The sequence below is a fragment of the Salvia miltiorrhiza genome, chromosome 1 (assembly GCF_028751815.1).
Source record: "Salvia miltiorrhiza cultivar Shanhuang (shh) chromosome 1, IMPLAD_Smil_shh, whole genome shotgun sequence".
NCBI classification, from domain to species: domain Eukaryota; kingdom Viridiplantae; phylum Streptophyta; class Magnoliopsida; order Lamiales; family Lamiaceae; genus Salvia; species Salvia miltiorrhiza.
The window spans coordinates 41586432-41603958 of NC_080387.1; positions in this window are offsets into that span (position 1 = coordinate 41586432).

The window sequence follows — 17527 nt, forward strand, 5'->3', positions numbered from 1 at the left end:
GAAAGAAAAAAATACACTCACACTCCAGCCCTTAGGTGACTCGAACCCCCAACCAATTAGTTGGAGGAGAAGCGTCTTACCAACAGACTGCGCTTCATCGTCGCATATTTTTTTTTATTATTATTTTTCATGACATATAAGCTTAACTTAATTTACAACAATAATTATATTACATTTAATACTTTATTATAATACATTCGAACAAAGTATTCCTTATATAGTTTTGCGACCGAATCCAATCATATGATTCATATTTTTTTGGTATTTTTTTTTTCAAAAAAATTCACAAATTATTTTCAATACATTGCAAAATGTCATCGTATAATACATTGTTTCTCATCCAAATATATGTTAAATAGTTTCGCGAGCGATTTCCAATCGTACGAAAATGTTATTTTCAAATTTTAAACATTTATATTGCCCACATATATATATATATTCCTTCATTTATAATATATTTATAATATATATGATTCTCCGAGCAAAATACCATCGTATGATTCATTTTTTAATATTATTTTTCCAACTTCACTAATTTATTTCAATTCATTAATTCAACTTTATTTTCATTGAGTTTAATCATTTCTTATTATTATATCGCGTTTAATACTATATTAAAATTTATTGTTTTCAAATATATGTTATATAGATACGACCAAAATCTCTATATATGTAGGATTGAGTATGCTTTATTTTTGTTTTCACATTCACTAATTTAATTTAATTATGTAATTAAACTTGATGAACGTTGAGTTTAATTATTTCGACTTCAATACTATATTATAGTACTACTCACTCCGTCCACCAATTAAAGGCCTAGGGGAAAAAACACGGGTTTTAAGAAAAAAGTGTATTTTTATTAGTTGAGTGTAGAAAGGGTCTCACTTTTTAAGAAAAAGTGTATTTTTATTAGTTGAGTGGAGAAAGGGTCCCACTTTTTTGTAAAGAATCTTTGACTTTTTTGATTAAATAATGAATAAAAACTTACCAAAAATAGGGAAGTGTCTTAGCTACACAATGTGTATTACACATTGCCGTTAGATTGAGGACACGTAGCATTTAAATAAAGTGCATTTTGTTTTGGGTTTTCGTTGGCCGGTTCGGGTTGTTTAACTCTAATACCACCGAACAATTGTTTGACACTTTGACTGTTATATCAAATACCACTTACCCCCAACAAAACTTACACGTGTCCCTATTAATTTGTATAGCCTTCCTATGTATTTTAAAAATAAATATATACAAACATATGCATTTTGTTTTACTATTAATTTTAAATTGTCAATGTTATTAACATATGTATTTGTGTACAGCTTTAGTGTTCTTATAATATATTGTGATGTTTTTTTTAGTATATATTTTTTTGCAGCGAATCCAATTTGTATAAGCAAAATGATGTGATTTAGAGAATAATTTGTATAATATTGGACTAGAGGAATTGTAAATCTAAACTTTAAGATTATTGAAGTGAAGAACATAAAGTGGTGGTATTCACACCATATTTTCGACCGTCGAAAAAATTGGAAAAGTCTCAAATGCAAAATTTAATAAGATCCGATATATATTTAAAAAAGTATAAAAGTAATATCAGAATTACAAAATGTGTATAAATTCGTAATTTATTTTATAATCTTTCATTTTTAGAACAATTGATTCAATTCCCTTCTTATAAAAGATAAAATTGATTCTAGTTTGAATTTTTGAAAACTTTATGTTTTAACTTGTACATTATCTTCTCTATTTGACTTCTAATTTTATTAACTTGCAACATATGTCGAATATTAAACTATATAATAATAATAATTAATCATTAATTTTCTTTATTTTGGTTAGTTAACTTCACGTAATTTATTTATTGCTAGATTTTAATTTATAATTATTTTTAATATTATTTAATTTAAATAAATGATTAATGACCAAAAAGTGGATAAAATAGTACTATTATTTAAAGAACTTTTACAGACATTCTTTTGTATTGTGGTCATTGTATAATTTCCTTCATAAAATAAACTATAATGTATAATTTTTATTATATAGTATTACGTTATTTTGTTCTATTATAATTTCTTTTGAAAGTAATGATATCATGTCATATTAATAATTTTTATACGTAAAATAAATATAAATGCATAATATAATAAATCAAAATGTCAGAAATTAAAAAGAAAAAGGAAAGGATAAAATAAGAAGAAAAAAAACATAAAGAAAATTCTAAACATGCCCAATTTTTAAAAAATACATATATAAATAAAAATGAAAAAATGTTTATTTGGTTCATATAATTATAATTATTTATATATTAAATTAAATGGCTTTCCATGATCTTTTATTTAAGATGCATATATTATGCAAAATGAAACCAAATAAAAATAGTAAAATTATGTTGTGTAAAAAATAAATAAAATAGAATTTAAAATATTACACACTATAAAATATATCCCCCACATCACATAATAATTGATTGTATATGTGAAATTAAACATATTCTTATATTTAAGACGCATACTGTACATATTATTATCCAAGATGAAATCATACAAAAATAATATAAAAATTATGTTTTGTGTAAGCAATAAAAAGGGTATAAGTTAAAAAAATTACACATTTCATGGCTTTTGAAAAAAAATTCATTTCGCCCAAAATTTCCTGTTGACATATTTTATTATAAAATAAACAAAAATACATAACTTGAAAATTTAATATTAGAATTACTAAAAAAAAAGGAAAATTTAAAAAGTTTGCAATATGGATTTTAGTTTTTAAAAAAATATGATTACTGAAAAATATAAATAATTTAATATATTAAAACTTTAAATTATCATAATTTACTTATTTTAAATATTTTTTTTTTACATATCATATATCAAATTAAATTAATGATAATTTTGTGATTCAAATATATACTATTACTTATTTTTATCTAAAACAATTGCATGAAAATAAGAATATCGTGCTCTCAAAAAAATAAGATAAAAAAGGAAGAAATTAGTTTGTTAGCAATATTGTTTTGTTTGGCTTTCATTTGATTCACTACTTGGCAGTTTTGTTTTTATTTTTTCAAAAGTGTAATCATATTTTATTGATTATGGATTATATACTTTTGTCTCCAATTCCAATTACACCCCTCTCATTAAATTTATTTACATTTACTTCTCCTTTTATATATATAGATTTTTTTTTTATCATATTTTGATTTCATAATGGCCAATTAATTTTTCACAATCTTACTTCAAATTCATAATCTTCAATTGTATTTGCACTAATTTTAGTTCAATTTTATAATCCCCAATTGATTTCCCATTAATGAAAATTCGATTTCAAAACCCCCATTTCATTTCTCATTAATTTTACTTCGATTCAAAATCCCCAATTATAATCTTAATTCGATTTCATAATCCCCAATTGATTTTCCACTAACCTTACTTCATTTTCATAATCCTCAATTCCATTTGCACAAATCTTACTTCAATTTCATAATCCACAATTGATTATGAACTAATCTTACTTCAATTTCGAAACCCCAATTGCATTCCCACTAATCTTACATTGATTTCACAATCCCCAATTGATTTTCAAATAATCGAACCCAATTGAATTAAATCCCTAATTGCATTTGCACTAATCTTACTTCAATTCCATAGTCTCCAATTAATTTCCTACTAATCGAACTTCGATTTCATAAACCCCTAATTGCATTTGCACTAATCTTACTTCAATTTCATAATCCACAATTGATTTCACAATTCGAAGATTCTTACTAAGAATCTTAGATTAAATTAGTGAATAAATAATCAAATCAAGATTCTTATGTTATAATTCTAAGATTCTTACTAAGAATCTTGAATCCTTACTAAGAATTTTAGATTAGATTAGTGAATCACTAACCAAATCAACAATCTTATTAAGAATCCTCATTTTAAACAAGAATCTTATGTTATTTTTTATTAAATAGAGTTTTATATAAAAAGGAAAAAGAAAAAACCCTTGAAGGCACAAGAAAGCAAACTTAGGGCCCGAGACTCGAAAAGAGCTCGTAAAACAAAAACATCAACGCATAGAACAGCTTAAGTCAAAAGACAACACTTGGCAACAAAATCAATAAGGAAAATCCTTGTTGGAATGAAAGTCGTCCAACTCCATTTCATCCGACCAACGGCCGTGCGCGATATTGTTCATAGCATGCATAGCACTATTGTTGCTATGATCAATCACAAAGTCCCTCGGCTTATATCCCTGTTCCTCCGCATTTCTTAAACGACTTTTTATGTAATCAACCGGATTCGGATTCAGTGGCACGCGCGAACGTTCCATACCCTTTTTAGGACGACCCGGTCCACGCTTAGGTGGAACTTGCTCAACGAGCAATTCCATCCCTTGACTAACCTGCGCCTCGAGCCTGCTAATACGATTAGCAATATCCTCTTGATCCGGAATGATCCCCTGAGACTCCGTCCTATCATTCAAATCAGGAGTAGGGTCCTTATCCCGTTGTGTATTCATGGCAGCTGCTTTCTGAACCTGTAACTCATCAATCTTATGTTATAATTCTAAGATTCTTACTAAGAATCTCGAGTTCTTACTAATAATATAAGATTCTTATTAAGAATATTAGATTAAATTAGTGAATCACTAATCAAATCAAGATTCTTATGTTATAATTCTAAGATTCTTACTAAGAATCTAGAATTCCTACTAAGAATCTTAGATTAGTGAATCACTAATCAAATCAAGATTCTTACTAAGAATCTTGAATTCTTACTAAAAATATTAGATTAGATTAGTGAATCTGTGAATCACTAATCAAATCAACATTCTTACTAAGAATCTTGATTTTTAATAAGAATATTATGTTATAATTCTAAGATTCTTACTAAGAATCTTGAGTTCTTACTCATAATCTAAGATTCTTACTAAGAATCTTAGATTAAATTAGTGAATCACTAATCTAATCAACATTCTTACTATGAATCTTTATTTTTAATATGAATCTTATGGTATAATTTTAAGATTTTTACTAAGAATCTTGAATTCTTACTAAGAATCTTAAATTCTTAATAAGAATATAAGATTCTTACTAAGAAACTTATATTAGATTAGTGAATCATTAATCAAATAAAGATTTTTATGTTATAATTCTAAGATTCTTACAAAGAATCTTAGACTAGATTAGTGAATCACTAATCAAATCAAGATTCTTATCTCGCCGGGAAATTGAGAATACCTACGGGTAAATTAAAAATACCGTCGGGAAAATTGAGAATACAAATTTGAAAAATTGAGAATACCACCGGGTTAAATTGAGAATAATTACGGATAAATTGAAAATACCGTCGGAAAATTGAGAATACAAATCCGGAAAATTGAGAATACCGCCGGGTTAAATTGAGAATACCTACGGGTAAATTGAAAATACCGTCGGAAAAATTGAGAATACCGCCGGAAAATTGAGAATACCACCGAGAAAATTGAGAATACCGTCGACTAAGTTGATAATACCGTCGGAAAAATTGAGAATACCGCCGAAAAAATTGAAAATACCGTCGGGACAAATATTTGCTAACAAATTAGGCATCATTTTCATAATTGTAATTATTATTCTTTATTTGACACTAAATTGGTGGGGGAACATATTTTAAATTTATGCTTTAATGCGTGTGTGTATCTATATAAAATTATGTTTTAATGTGTGTGTGTCTATATACAATTCTATATAATGTGTGTGTCTCTTTATTTCAAATTAAATATAAGCTTTAATTTAAGATTCATATTGAAAAAAATAAAGAGTGAAACAACATTATTTTGGAAGAGAATTGTATTATAATCTATATAACATCTTTATATTACATTATTTTTTCCATAAAAATATTTCAATATTATTCCTATTATATTAAAATTCCTGAAAAAAATAATTAAAAATAAAAATGTGACAATTTAATAATCTTCAATTTCATAAACCCCCAGTTGCATTTGCACTAATCTTAGATGAGTGAATCACTAATCAAATCAAGATTCTTACTAAGATGCTAAGATTCTTACTGAGAATGTTAAATTCTTACTAGTGAATCACTAATCAAATTAAGATTCTTACTAGTGAATCACTAATCAATTAAAGATTTTAATTAAAAATCTTTAATTCTTATTAAGAATCTTAGATTAGATGAGTGAATCACTAATCAAATCAAGATTCTTAATAAGAATCTTAGATTTTTACTAAGAATCTTAAATTTTAACTAGTGAATCACTAATCAAATTAAGATTCTTATGTTATAATTCTAAGAATCTTACTAAGAATATTAGATTCTTACTAGTGAATCACTAATCAAATCAAAATTCTTATTAAGAATTTTAGATTCACTAGTAAAATCTTGGATTCTTACTAGTGAATGACTAATCAAACTAAGATTCTTACTAAGAATGTTAGATTCTTAGTAGTGAATCACTAATCAATTCAAGATTCTAATGTTATAATTCTTATATTCTTACTAATAATCTTAGATTAGATGAGTAAATCACTAATCAAATCAGGATTCTTATGTTATAATTCTAACTTAGATTAGATAGGTGAATCACTAATCAATTAAAGATTCTTATGTTATAATTCTAAGAATCTTATTAAGAATCTTTGATTCTTACTAGTGAATCACTAATCAAATCCAGATTCTTACCACTCATCTTTAGGGGTGATGAACGGGTCGGGTACGAGATAACCGTACCCAAAATTTGAGTATCCATACTCAAAATTTGGCATTTATGTTACCCGTACCCAAACCCAAACAATATTCGATTACCGATTAAAAAGGACGGTTATATGGGTCAGTTAAACGGGTAACCGAATTACCATTAAAAAAAGTTAGCGATATTAGATTGCAGCTATTTAGTAGAACTTATTTAATTAATTCACCATCACGATTCCTCGTGTGATGATGTCATGAACAAGTTGATGATTTCATTGAGTTGAGTTAATATTTTAATAGAGTTTAATAGTTTATTATTGATTGTTCTATTATACTTTGACTATTTATAAGTTTATTTAATTATTAATTTTTAAATTGATACATTTCCTTTCACGTAAAGTTGTAGTTATATTATAAATATCAAATTAAACATATTTTTATTAATAAAATTATATTTTATAATTTTAAAATTAATTAAATTGGTTAAACGGGTATACCCGATCGGTTATCAGATATACCTGGTAGCCAAAAAATCTCAATACGCATACCCATAGCTGTACCAATTAGCCAAATATTAGGTATCGGTTATCCGATAACCGACGAATTTCGGGTCGATTCGGATATAACCAATATTCAATATCCAAATAAGCAGCCCTACTCACCTTAGATTAGATGAGTGAATCACTAATCAATTCAAGATTGTTATTTTATAATTCTTATATTTATACTAAGAACCTTAGATTAGAATAATGAATCACTGCATCAAATTAATATTCTTATTATCATATGAACTACAATAAGATATATGTGATAATTGATGGAATCATTCGGTCATCATACCTCAATTTTTACCTTATAATTCTTAGATTTAAATGAACTATTGTTCTATTTTTACAATATTAAATCTCATTGTCAAGATTTATAATTGCAGTAAAAATCCCTTTTTAATGGTAGTATTTTATAAAATAAATATTATTAATATTCATATTGTCAATATTATTTTTTGTAATATCAAATCTCAGGCACAGAATTTATACTTTATAGAAATCCCATTTTACTTGTAGTATTTATATAATATATAATCTTATTATTACTTGTAGGATTTTTTTAGTATTATTATTATTTGTTATTGTCCAAATTTTCTTATTAGAAATTACTTACATATACTCAAACGCGTATGGGAATATGGGAATTAAGTTTTAAAATTGAAATGAACTGCTATTAAATAATTTGTTCCTTATTTCGAGTAATTTATTGGAATTTTGAGCGTAAGCAATTTCATTATATAAAAGTGTAATATAGATCAATTTCTGTCCCTATAGGTATGGGAAATGCATTTCTGTAAACACTTTACGCGGGGCCCGATACACTTTGCCGCCAAAATTTTTGTGAATCATTGTAAACCAAAATCCTTACAAGATTAATAGGGGCACGTGTAATAATCCAAATGGGGAAGTGGTAATTGAGAAAACAGCCACAAAAGTTGACATAACAGTCAAAGTGTCAAACAATTGTTCGGTGGTATTAGAGTTAAACAACCCGAACCGGCCAACGAAAACCCAAAACAAAATGCACTTTATTTAAATGCTACGTGTCCTCAATCTAACGGCAATGTGTAATACACATTGTGTAGCTAAGACACTTCCCAAAAATAGGTAGGCCTTGTTTTTGTGGACGTCCCAAAAAGGCAAGTAGGCCTTGAATTGGTGGACGGAGGGAGTATATTATATTATATCGCATTTTTTCGATCGATGTCCCGTCATATGATTCATTTTTTTTTCTAATCCTTCACTAATGCGGTTGCCACTACCGGACAAAGTGGCAAAGTATTAATCACATATTATTGAGGTCTCAGGTTCAAATCCATAACCACCTTTTTCTTGTATTTTAGTTTTTTTTCCTAATTATCTTCGTTTTTTTTAAATGGAAAATATATATTGTAATTAAACTTTTTTTTTAATATTGGAAAAAAATATATATAGATGAAACAAATATAGGATTATTATGAATATGTCTTCATTTACTTGGCCAACATATATACTCCTTCATTTTTTAATAAAATTACCTTCATTATATTTATCTTATAAAATTCATTTTTTATTACAACTTCACTAATTAATTTCAACTAATTAATTAAACTTTATTTCATTGAGTATAATTATTTCGACTTTATTACTCACACAATAGTGGTTCATTTAGTTATTATCATATCGATTACAATACTTGATTATAATATATTCAAATTAAGTATATGTTATATAGTTTTACGACCAAAATCCTTGCGTATGATCCATTTTTTATTTTTTTTTTCATTACTCACACTATAGTACTTCATTTTCTTATTGTTATATCACATTCAATAAAGTATATGTTATTTAGTTTTTCGATCGATGTCCCATCATATGATTCATATTTTTTTTAAAACTTCACTATTTTAATTCAATAAATTAATTCAACCTTAGTTTGTTAAGTATAATTATTTCGACTTCAGTATTACACTATAGCAGTTAATTTTCTTATTATCAAAGCGACTTCAATACTATATTATAATACATTGTCTTCAAATATTTGTTATATAGTTATCCGAGCAAAATTTCGTCGTATGATTCATTTTATTTCATTTTTTATTTCCAAATTCACTAATTTATTTCAATTAATTAATTCAACTTTATTTCATTGAGTATAATTATTTATTATTATTATATCACGTTTCATACTAAATTATAATTCAAGTATATGTTATATAGATTCCGAGCAAAATGTCTACGTAGGATTGAGTATACTTTATTTTTGCATCCAACTTCAATAATATTTCAATTATATAATCAACTTGATGAACGTTGAATTTAATTATTTCGACTTCAATACTATATTATAATACATTGTCTTCAAGTATATGTTATATAATTTTTACGAGCGATATCTCATCTCATTCACAATTTTTTTTTTTCAGTTCACAAATTTTTTTAAATTAATTAATTAGAATTTATTTCCTATTATTATATCACGTTTACTGCATTATTATAATACATTTAATCCAAGTATATGTTATTTATTTTTTCAATCGATGCCCCCATTATATGATTCATTTTATTTTTATTTCTAATGCTTCACTAATGCGGGTGCCACTACTAGACAAGGTGGCAAAGAATAACTCATACTCCCTCCGTCCGCGATATCGTTTCCACATTGTGGACGGCGCGGGTTTTAAGAAAAGTGGTGGATAGTAATAGATAGTAGTGGATATTGTAGTGAGTGGAGTTTAGATCTCACTATTGTTGTGAGTGGAAGTTTGTGGATCTTACTTCTATAAATTGAAGTGGAAACGATATCGCGGACGGACCGAAATGACAAATGTGGAAACTATATCGCGGACAGAGGGAGTATATTATTGAGGTCTCAGGTTCAAATCCCCCAAGCACCTTTTTCTTGTATTTTAGTTTTTTTTTTCTTTTTCCAAATCATCTTTGATTTTTTTAAAAAAAATTATTGGAATATATTTATATTTATATATATATATATATATATATATAAATTGAAACAAATCTAGGATTATTTCCCCCAATCAACTTTTTATTGTATTTCGGTTTTTTTTTTAAAATATTGGGAAAAAAATATATAAATGAAAACAAATTTAGGATTATTTTGAAGGGAATCTCTAAATTAATAGAAACAAATAAAATTAACATAAAATTCGTAAAATAAAAAAAATTCAAAAAAAAATGTGGAAATAAATCTAAGATTATTTTAGGAGAATCTCTAAATTAGTGGAATCAAATCTAAGATTATTTTTTGGAGAATGAAAATATCTAAATTAGTGGAAACAAATTTAGGATTATTTTAAGAGAATCTCTAAATTAGTGGAAACAAATCTTGGATTATTTTAGAAGAATCTCTAAATTAGTGGAAACAAATCTAGGATCATTTTTAAAAGAATATCCAAATTAGTGGAAACAAATAAACATAACATAATTTCCAAATAAAAAATAATAATAAATCTTCGAAAAAAACTAACATAATTTTCGAATATAAAAATACAAAATTTTAGGAAAAAAAATCAAAACAATAAAAAAATAATTCGTGGAAACAAAAATAGGATTATTTTTAGGAGAATCATAAAATTAATCCTAAAAAAAATAAAACATAATTTTCGAATATAAATAAATAATTTAATCATCAATAAAAATAAATAATATTAATTTTGAAAAAAAATCTGGAAACAAATACATGATTATTTTAACAAGAAACAAATAATCAAAAGAATTCCAGAAATAAACTTTGAATATTATTTATATACTTTTCGAAAATAAAAACCAAAAAATAAGGAAACAATAAAAAATAAATAAGGAAACTGAAAAACATAAATTTCGGATATCTTAAAACAAAAAATACAAAACAATAAAATCAGTGTACTTAATATGGGATATTTTGGTAAATAAACATTTCTCTCTAAAACCGGTTAAGTTTGGGTTGATGCAAAAAACTGGGTTTTAGCCGGGTGTCTTTTCCGATCTCTAAATTAGTGGAAACAAATCCATGATCATTTTAGGAGAATATCTAAATTAATGTAAACAAATTTAGGACTATTTTTAGAAGAATATCCAAATTAGTGGAAACAAATAAAAAAAACATAATTTTCGAAAAAATACAAAATTTCAAAAAAAAATATTTTCGAATCAATAAAAAAATAATATGTGGAAATAAAAATAAGATTATTTTTAAGAGAATCATAAAATTAGTGGAAACAAATAAATAAAACATAATTTTCGAATAAAAATAAATAATTTAATAATCAATAAAAATAAATAATATTAATTTCGAAAAAAAAAACTGGAAACAAAAAAACCAAAAAATAAGGAACCATCTATAAATTTCGAGAATTAAAAAACAGAAAATACAATACAATAACAATAGGAAACTTAATGAGGGATAAATAAGTAAATACACAAATCAATTAAAACCGGCTCATTTTGGCTAATTCAAAAAAGCCCGGTTTTGACCGAGTGTATTGGACACTGGGTGTTCAAATCACATTTCCGTTAAAGATATTATGCCCCATACGATAATTTCCGCGTCAAGTGTAACTTTTTTTCCGAGGGATGCGTCAAAGATAACTTAAAATATCTATATATGCATAGATCAGTGCTCCATCCACCGATTCTTTAACATGCATATTAAATTTCCATGTCGTAATTGTAAGATTGTCACCGAAAATCGCACACACTTATCTCTCTCGCAACAATTGAAGAAACAAGAAAACCGAACGAGAAGAATAACACGGTGTTTACGTGGTTCGATGATAACACCTACGTCCACGGCAGATCAAGAGCAATGTATTATTGATGAAGAAAGTAGAGAAGATGATACAGTAGTGAGATTCGAGCTCCACTCCTTTCAGCTACGCTTAACTCACGCAAAAGTATCTCACACCTCTCTCAAACTCTATCTTGGAATGAGAAAACTTCTAACTGAATTCTGGTAGAAAACAACAAATACATCTATCTATCTCTAACCACAACCAACATACATCTAACGGCTCAGATTACACGCATTAACTAATCAAGTGAAGACTAGTAAGCTTAACCGTAGAAGAGCACTCCCATGCATGCACGTGTGAAGAGTTGGATAGAAGCATATCCTCACAGTAATTAATGCTCAACAACTCTAACAAAAATATTTGAAACTTGGTTGTTCCAATTTCCATCCTATCGATCACTTCCAATACTCCAGTAATCAATGAGCTACTAAAATAAACAATAAGTTACTCCCACCTTTCCATAACATAACATGTTTTAAACTCTTTATTTTGTTTCATAATACTACAATATTTTCTCTTTAATCAAGATTAACTCTCTCTCTCTCTCTAAATTTTCCACTTTCCAACTCCCTCATTAAAATAATAATTAAATTTATTTATCATTTCTCCTTTCAAAATACTCTTTTAAAATGAATAGACTATCAATTATTTATTTAAAGTTTATTGGAATATGTGCAATGAAGAGATACATTCAATTTAGGGTGTGAAAAAAAAGAATGAGTTCTTAAAATTTAGTGTTAATTAATTATTTTTAATTCTATAGTGCAAAAGCTTAAAACATCTTACAGTATATTTTACGAAGGAGGGAGTAATTAATTTCATCGGCATCCGTAAGTGGTATTTTTATTTTTGTAATTATTTAATTTAATTATTGATTTAAGTAACTTAATTATTTTATTATAATTTATATTAAATTTCTTAATATGATATCCAAATTAGAAAGAAAATTATATCTACTATTATTATAAATGGTGTATTCTTATCATTTTAACATATACTATATAATATCTTTATTTTATTATACTCATCTTTAAAATTGGGATCAAATTTATCTATTTTTAAAACATAATTTCAATTCACAGTTTTTAGGTGCATGTGCCATCCTGCTCGTCGTTAATAGTAACGGGCTAATTTTTTAAGAATTTGTGGGCTGTATAGTCACGCTGTCTATCAATTGTTTATTTATTTATTTTGAGATAACACGCTGTCTATGCATGATACATAGGGATGTAAAAAAAGCCCGAAATCGATGGGTCGATCCGAATAGATCAATAAAAAAGTGTGTTAGGGCTGAAAATTTTTAACCCGAAAAAAATTTAGCCCGAATGACCCGAACCGAAAATAGCCCGAGCCCGATAGGGTTGGCCCGATTAACCGAACATTTTCTTAATAATTAATTTCTAAACTTTAATACTTTACTTTTTAATTTGATAATAACATTTTGATGCTTGTAGAATATGTTTTGATTTTTTCTAACGATTAATAATAAATATTTATGATATAAAAGTCAAAGAAAGATAGTAATTTATGTTATATCTATATACAATTTTTATCGGAATCAAAGTTAAAATTAGATATTATGTAAATTTACATTAAAATAACACTAATTTTTGTATCTAAAATAAGGCGAAATATTTTGATTTAAAAAGCACGACATATTTTTATTACAATAATATGATTATCCATATAAAAAACAATTATACATATAAAAAAAATCATAAATTTGTGGGCCCGAACGGACTAGCCCGAAACCGAGTGGGTTAGGGTTAGGGTCGAAAAATTTTAGCCCGAAAAATAAAAAAATCGACTAGACCGAACCGAAAATAACCCAAAATCCAATGCGTTGGCCCGAAACCGAGTGGATTGGCCCGATTGACATTCCTAATTGATACATGTACGCATATTTTATATGTACGCAATTTATTTATCTTTTCTATAATACGAATATGCCTTAATCTACGTGACAGCAATCAAATCCTTTCTTTTCAAAACTCTTAGCTAGCCCACGTGGCACATCTATAGTATATTCATTTACACGCTATATTAACCAAGATTTGTTCAAATCTTCTTTTTTATTTACTGCAATATTAACGGATTACATGGTGCATTAAATGGAAATAAAAGTCAACTTTACATTGAAATTTGTAATTAAGATCACTGTGCAATTAAATGGTGAATTAATATTAATACAATGATGAAAGTGGGTGGTATATCTGCCTCTAAATAAAACATACCAATAATTAATTTTTATATTTTATATTTATATAAAATTAATATCATCTCAATGATCATATATATAAACATAATAAAATAATTAATTTAAAAATAGTATATATTTAATGAATATTGAATAAATAAAGAAATAAAGAATTAATATATATTTATTGTAAATGTCAAGCATTATAACTTAGAATAAATATATATTTAATGAATATTGAATAAATAAAGAAATAAAGAATTAATATATATTTATTGTAAATGTCAAGCATTAATATATATTTATTGTTTTTAGTATTTGTGGCAGACTCATTTAATTTGACGGAATTACACAAATCATGCGCAATATTTTTTACTTTGTATAAAGTACTCCTCACGGTCCATTTGTAAGTTAGACTTGATGTGCAAACTATATGTCTGTATTTTAGAGGGATGTCAAAAAAGCCCGAAACCGACGGGTCGACCCGAATAGACCGATAAAAAAGGTGGGTTAGTGCAGAAATTTTTTAGCCCGAATGGCCCGAACCGAAAATAGCCCGAGCCCGATAGGGTTGATAATAATATTTTGATGCTTGTATAATATGTTTTGATTTTTTTCTAACGATTAATAATAAATATTTATGATATAAAAGTCAAATAAAGATATTAATTTATGTTATATCTATATACAATTTTTATCGTAAACAAAGTTAAAATTAGATATTATGTAAATTTACATTAAAATAACACTAATTTTTGTATCTAAAATAAGGCGAAATGTTTTGTTTAAAAAAGCACAACATATTTTTTTACAATAATATGATTATTCATATAAAAAAATTATACATAAAAAAAATCGTATATTTGTGGGCCCGAACGGGCTAGCCCGAAACCGAGTGAGTTAGGGTTAGGGTCGAAAAATTTTAGCCCGAAAAATAAAAAAACCGACTAGCCCGAACCGAAAATAACCCGAAACCAAATGGGTTGGCCCGAAACCGAGTGGGTTGGCCCGATTGACATCCCATTTTTAGTGTATGTTATTGTTAAGTAATTCTGGAAGATAGCACTTCAAGTAACAAATCACCACAGTTTGTTTTTTCATATAAATGAAGCCCTCAAGTTAGTTATGATGTTAGAAGCTCCAAATCATACAATCTCACAAGTCAACTTTGATTTTTAAAGCTTCAGATAGTGATGTTAAAAAAATTGATGTATAAAAATTCATTTTTTATATTTTAAGGTCTAGATGAGATGATGCTCAAAAGTTTGGTGTTCAAACATTAGATGTTGTCTTCCAGACTTTTAAATGGTGATATGATCCTATTGGGTTCAGACGAGATGATGCTCAGATGAAATAAAATCTTCAATATCGACATTTTCCAAAACATTGTTAAATAAAAATTTATACATAAAAGAATATTTAGTATTGTAATAAAAGGTTAACATTTAATTGAGGAATATGATTCAAATTAATATAATTTCAACTATATTACTTTAAATTAAATAAATTTAAAAATAATTTATATATAAATAATTTTATACAAAAATAATATGATATAATTAATTAAATAATAATTTAAAATAATTTCCCGTTGAATTTCGATGGGTTACGCACTAGTATGTCATAATACTGAAAAAGGGAAGCAATATGCCACCCACTTTCCGTGAGAATCGTTTGCACTAATTTAGTGTATGTTAGCATTATTCTCTTTTATTTAATATATGTATTTTAATTTAATAAATTCAAAATTTTACGGCAGACAATCTCCAAGGTGAGGAGAAGGTGCAGTGGCGCGGCGTCTTCTAGACGGCGGCGATTTCGCCTAAACTGAGAGAGAGCTAGGGCTTGATAAATTGACATTGGAATGTTTTAATTAGGGGTGGGAAGATAGGGTTCGGGTATAGGGTACCCGATTATCCGACCCGAAAAAATCGGGTATCGGGTACCCCATACCCGAAAAATTCGGGTCGGGTTCGGGATCGGGTAGTTTAGGGTGTAAAAAATCGGGTATCGGGTATACCCGATTAAAAATAAGGCTGAATTTTAAGTTATAAAATTAATTTTTAATTTCAAATTTCATCCCTAGATTTTGACTAATTCTCTCACTCCCTCATTCAGTCCCTCGACTGACTCCTTCCCGCCGCGCCTCCACACATCCACGCCTCCGCACCCAGCGGCGACCCCATCGCCGATCACCGTTTCCATCGAACCCAGGCTACACCACGCAAGAGTTGTACCGCACAGCAGTAGCAGTTAGCTCCAGGTTCTAGGACTCCACCGCGCAGCAGCAGTCGTGACCACCGTGCAGCAGTCTCGTCGGCGTCGCTTCCTAGCTCCGACAACAGTCAACAGGTATGCCGGCGAATTTTAATTTTAAAACATGCTGCAATATTAGACTTGTTTTTTTATTATTAGGATTTTAATTTTAAAATACCAGCGAAATAGGAACAATTGAGTTTGCTGTTTGTTCGTTGATGTTGAATTTAATTGAATGATGTAGAAGTTTTGAGTTTGCTGCTTGTTTCAACTTTACAGACATTTTCATTTAAAAAAAATCGAGTATTTCGGGTATTAGGGTATCCTATTACCCGAAATACCCGATTTTCACAGTTTGACTTGACAGATGCAATTTTGATAGGGTAATTTAGGGTACCCGAATACCCGAGTTGGGTATTAGGGTACCCGATTTTTTTCGAGTTTAGGATCCGAATTAGGGTTTTGGTCTTATTCGGGATCGCCCATTTTTTCGGGTAGGGTACCCAATCCCGACCAGATTCCCAACCCTAGTTTTAATGAACATTTGGCTAGAGTTAATTTAAAATAGGCCCACTTATTCTCTTAAATAGGACGTTAAACTTATTTTAAATTTGGGCCTATAATCGGCCCAGATTCTTATCCCTTTTGATTTAATTGATTGAGTCCAATTCAAAGACTAGCCCTGGATTAATTAAGCAATTAATTGGACTTAGTTATTCTAATTATAAATTAATTTAGAAAAAAATTATTTAATTAGTAAGCGGGTTAGAACATCCTAATATGAGCGGATTAATTAAGGTTATAGTGGATTAATTAAAGTTATTAATCTGATGTCATAAAAAGTGCCTTAATTTAATCCTACAGCCTGGATTATTACTGGAATTTCTTGAATTATTATTTTAAAATAATACTCCCTCCGTCCACAAAAAATAGTTTATTTTTGTCATTTTGGGATGTCCACAAAAATTAGTCCATTTTCATTTTTAGAAACTATCTAGTGGGCCCTATTCTCCACTTACAATACAATTAATTATCATTATAAACACTACTTTTTATGTGTACGCCTTTACTTACAATACAATA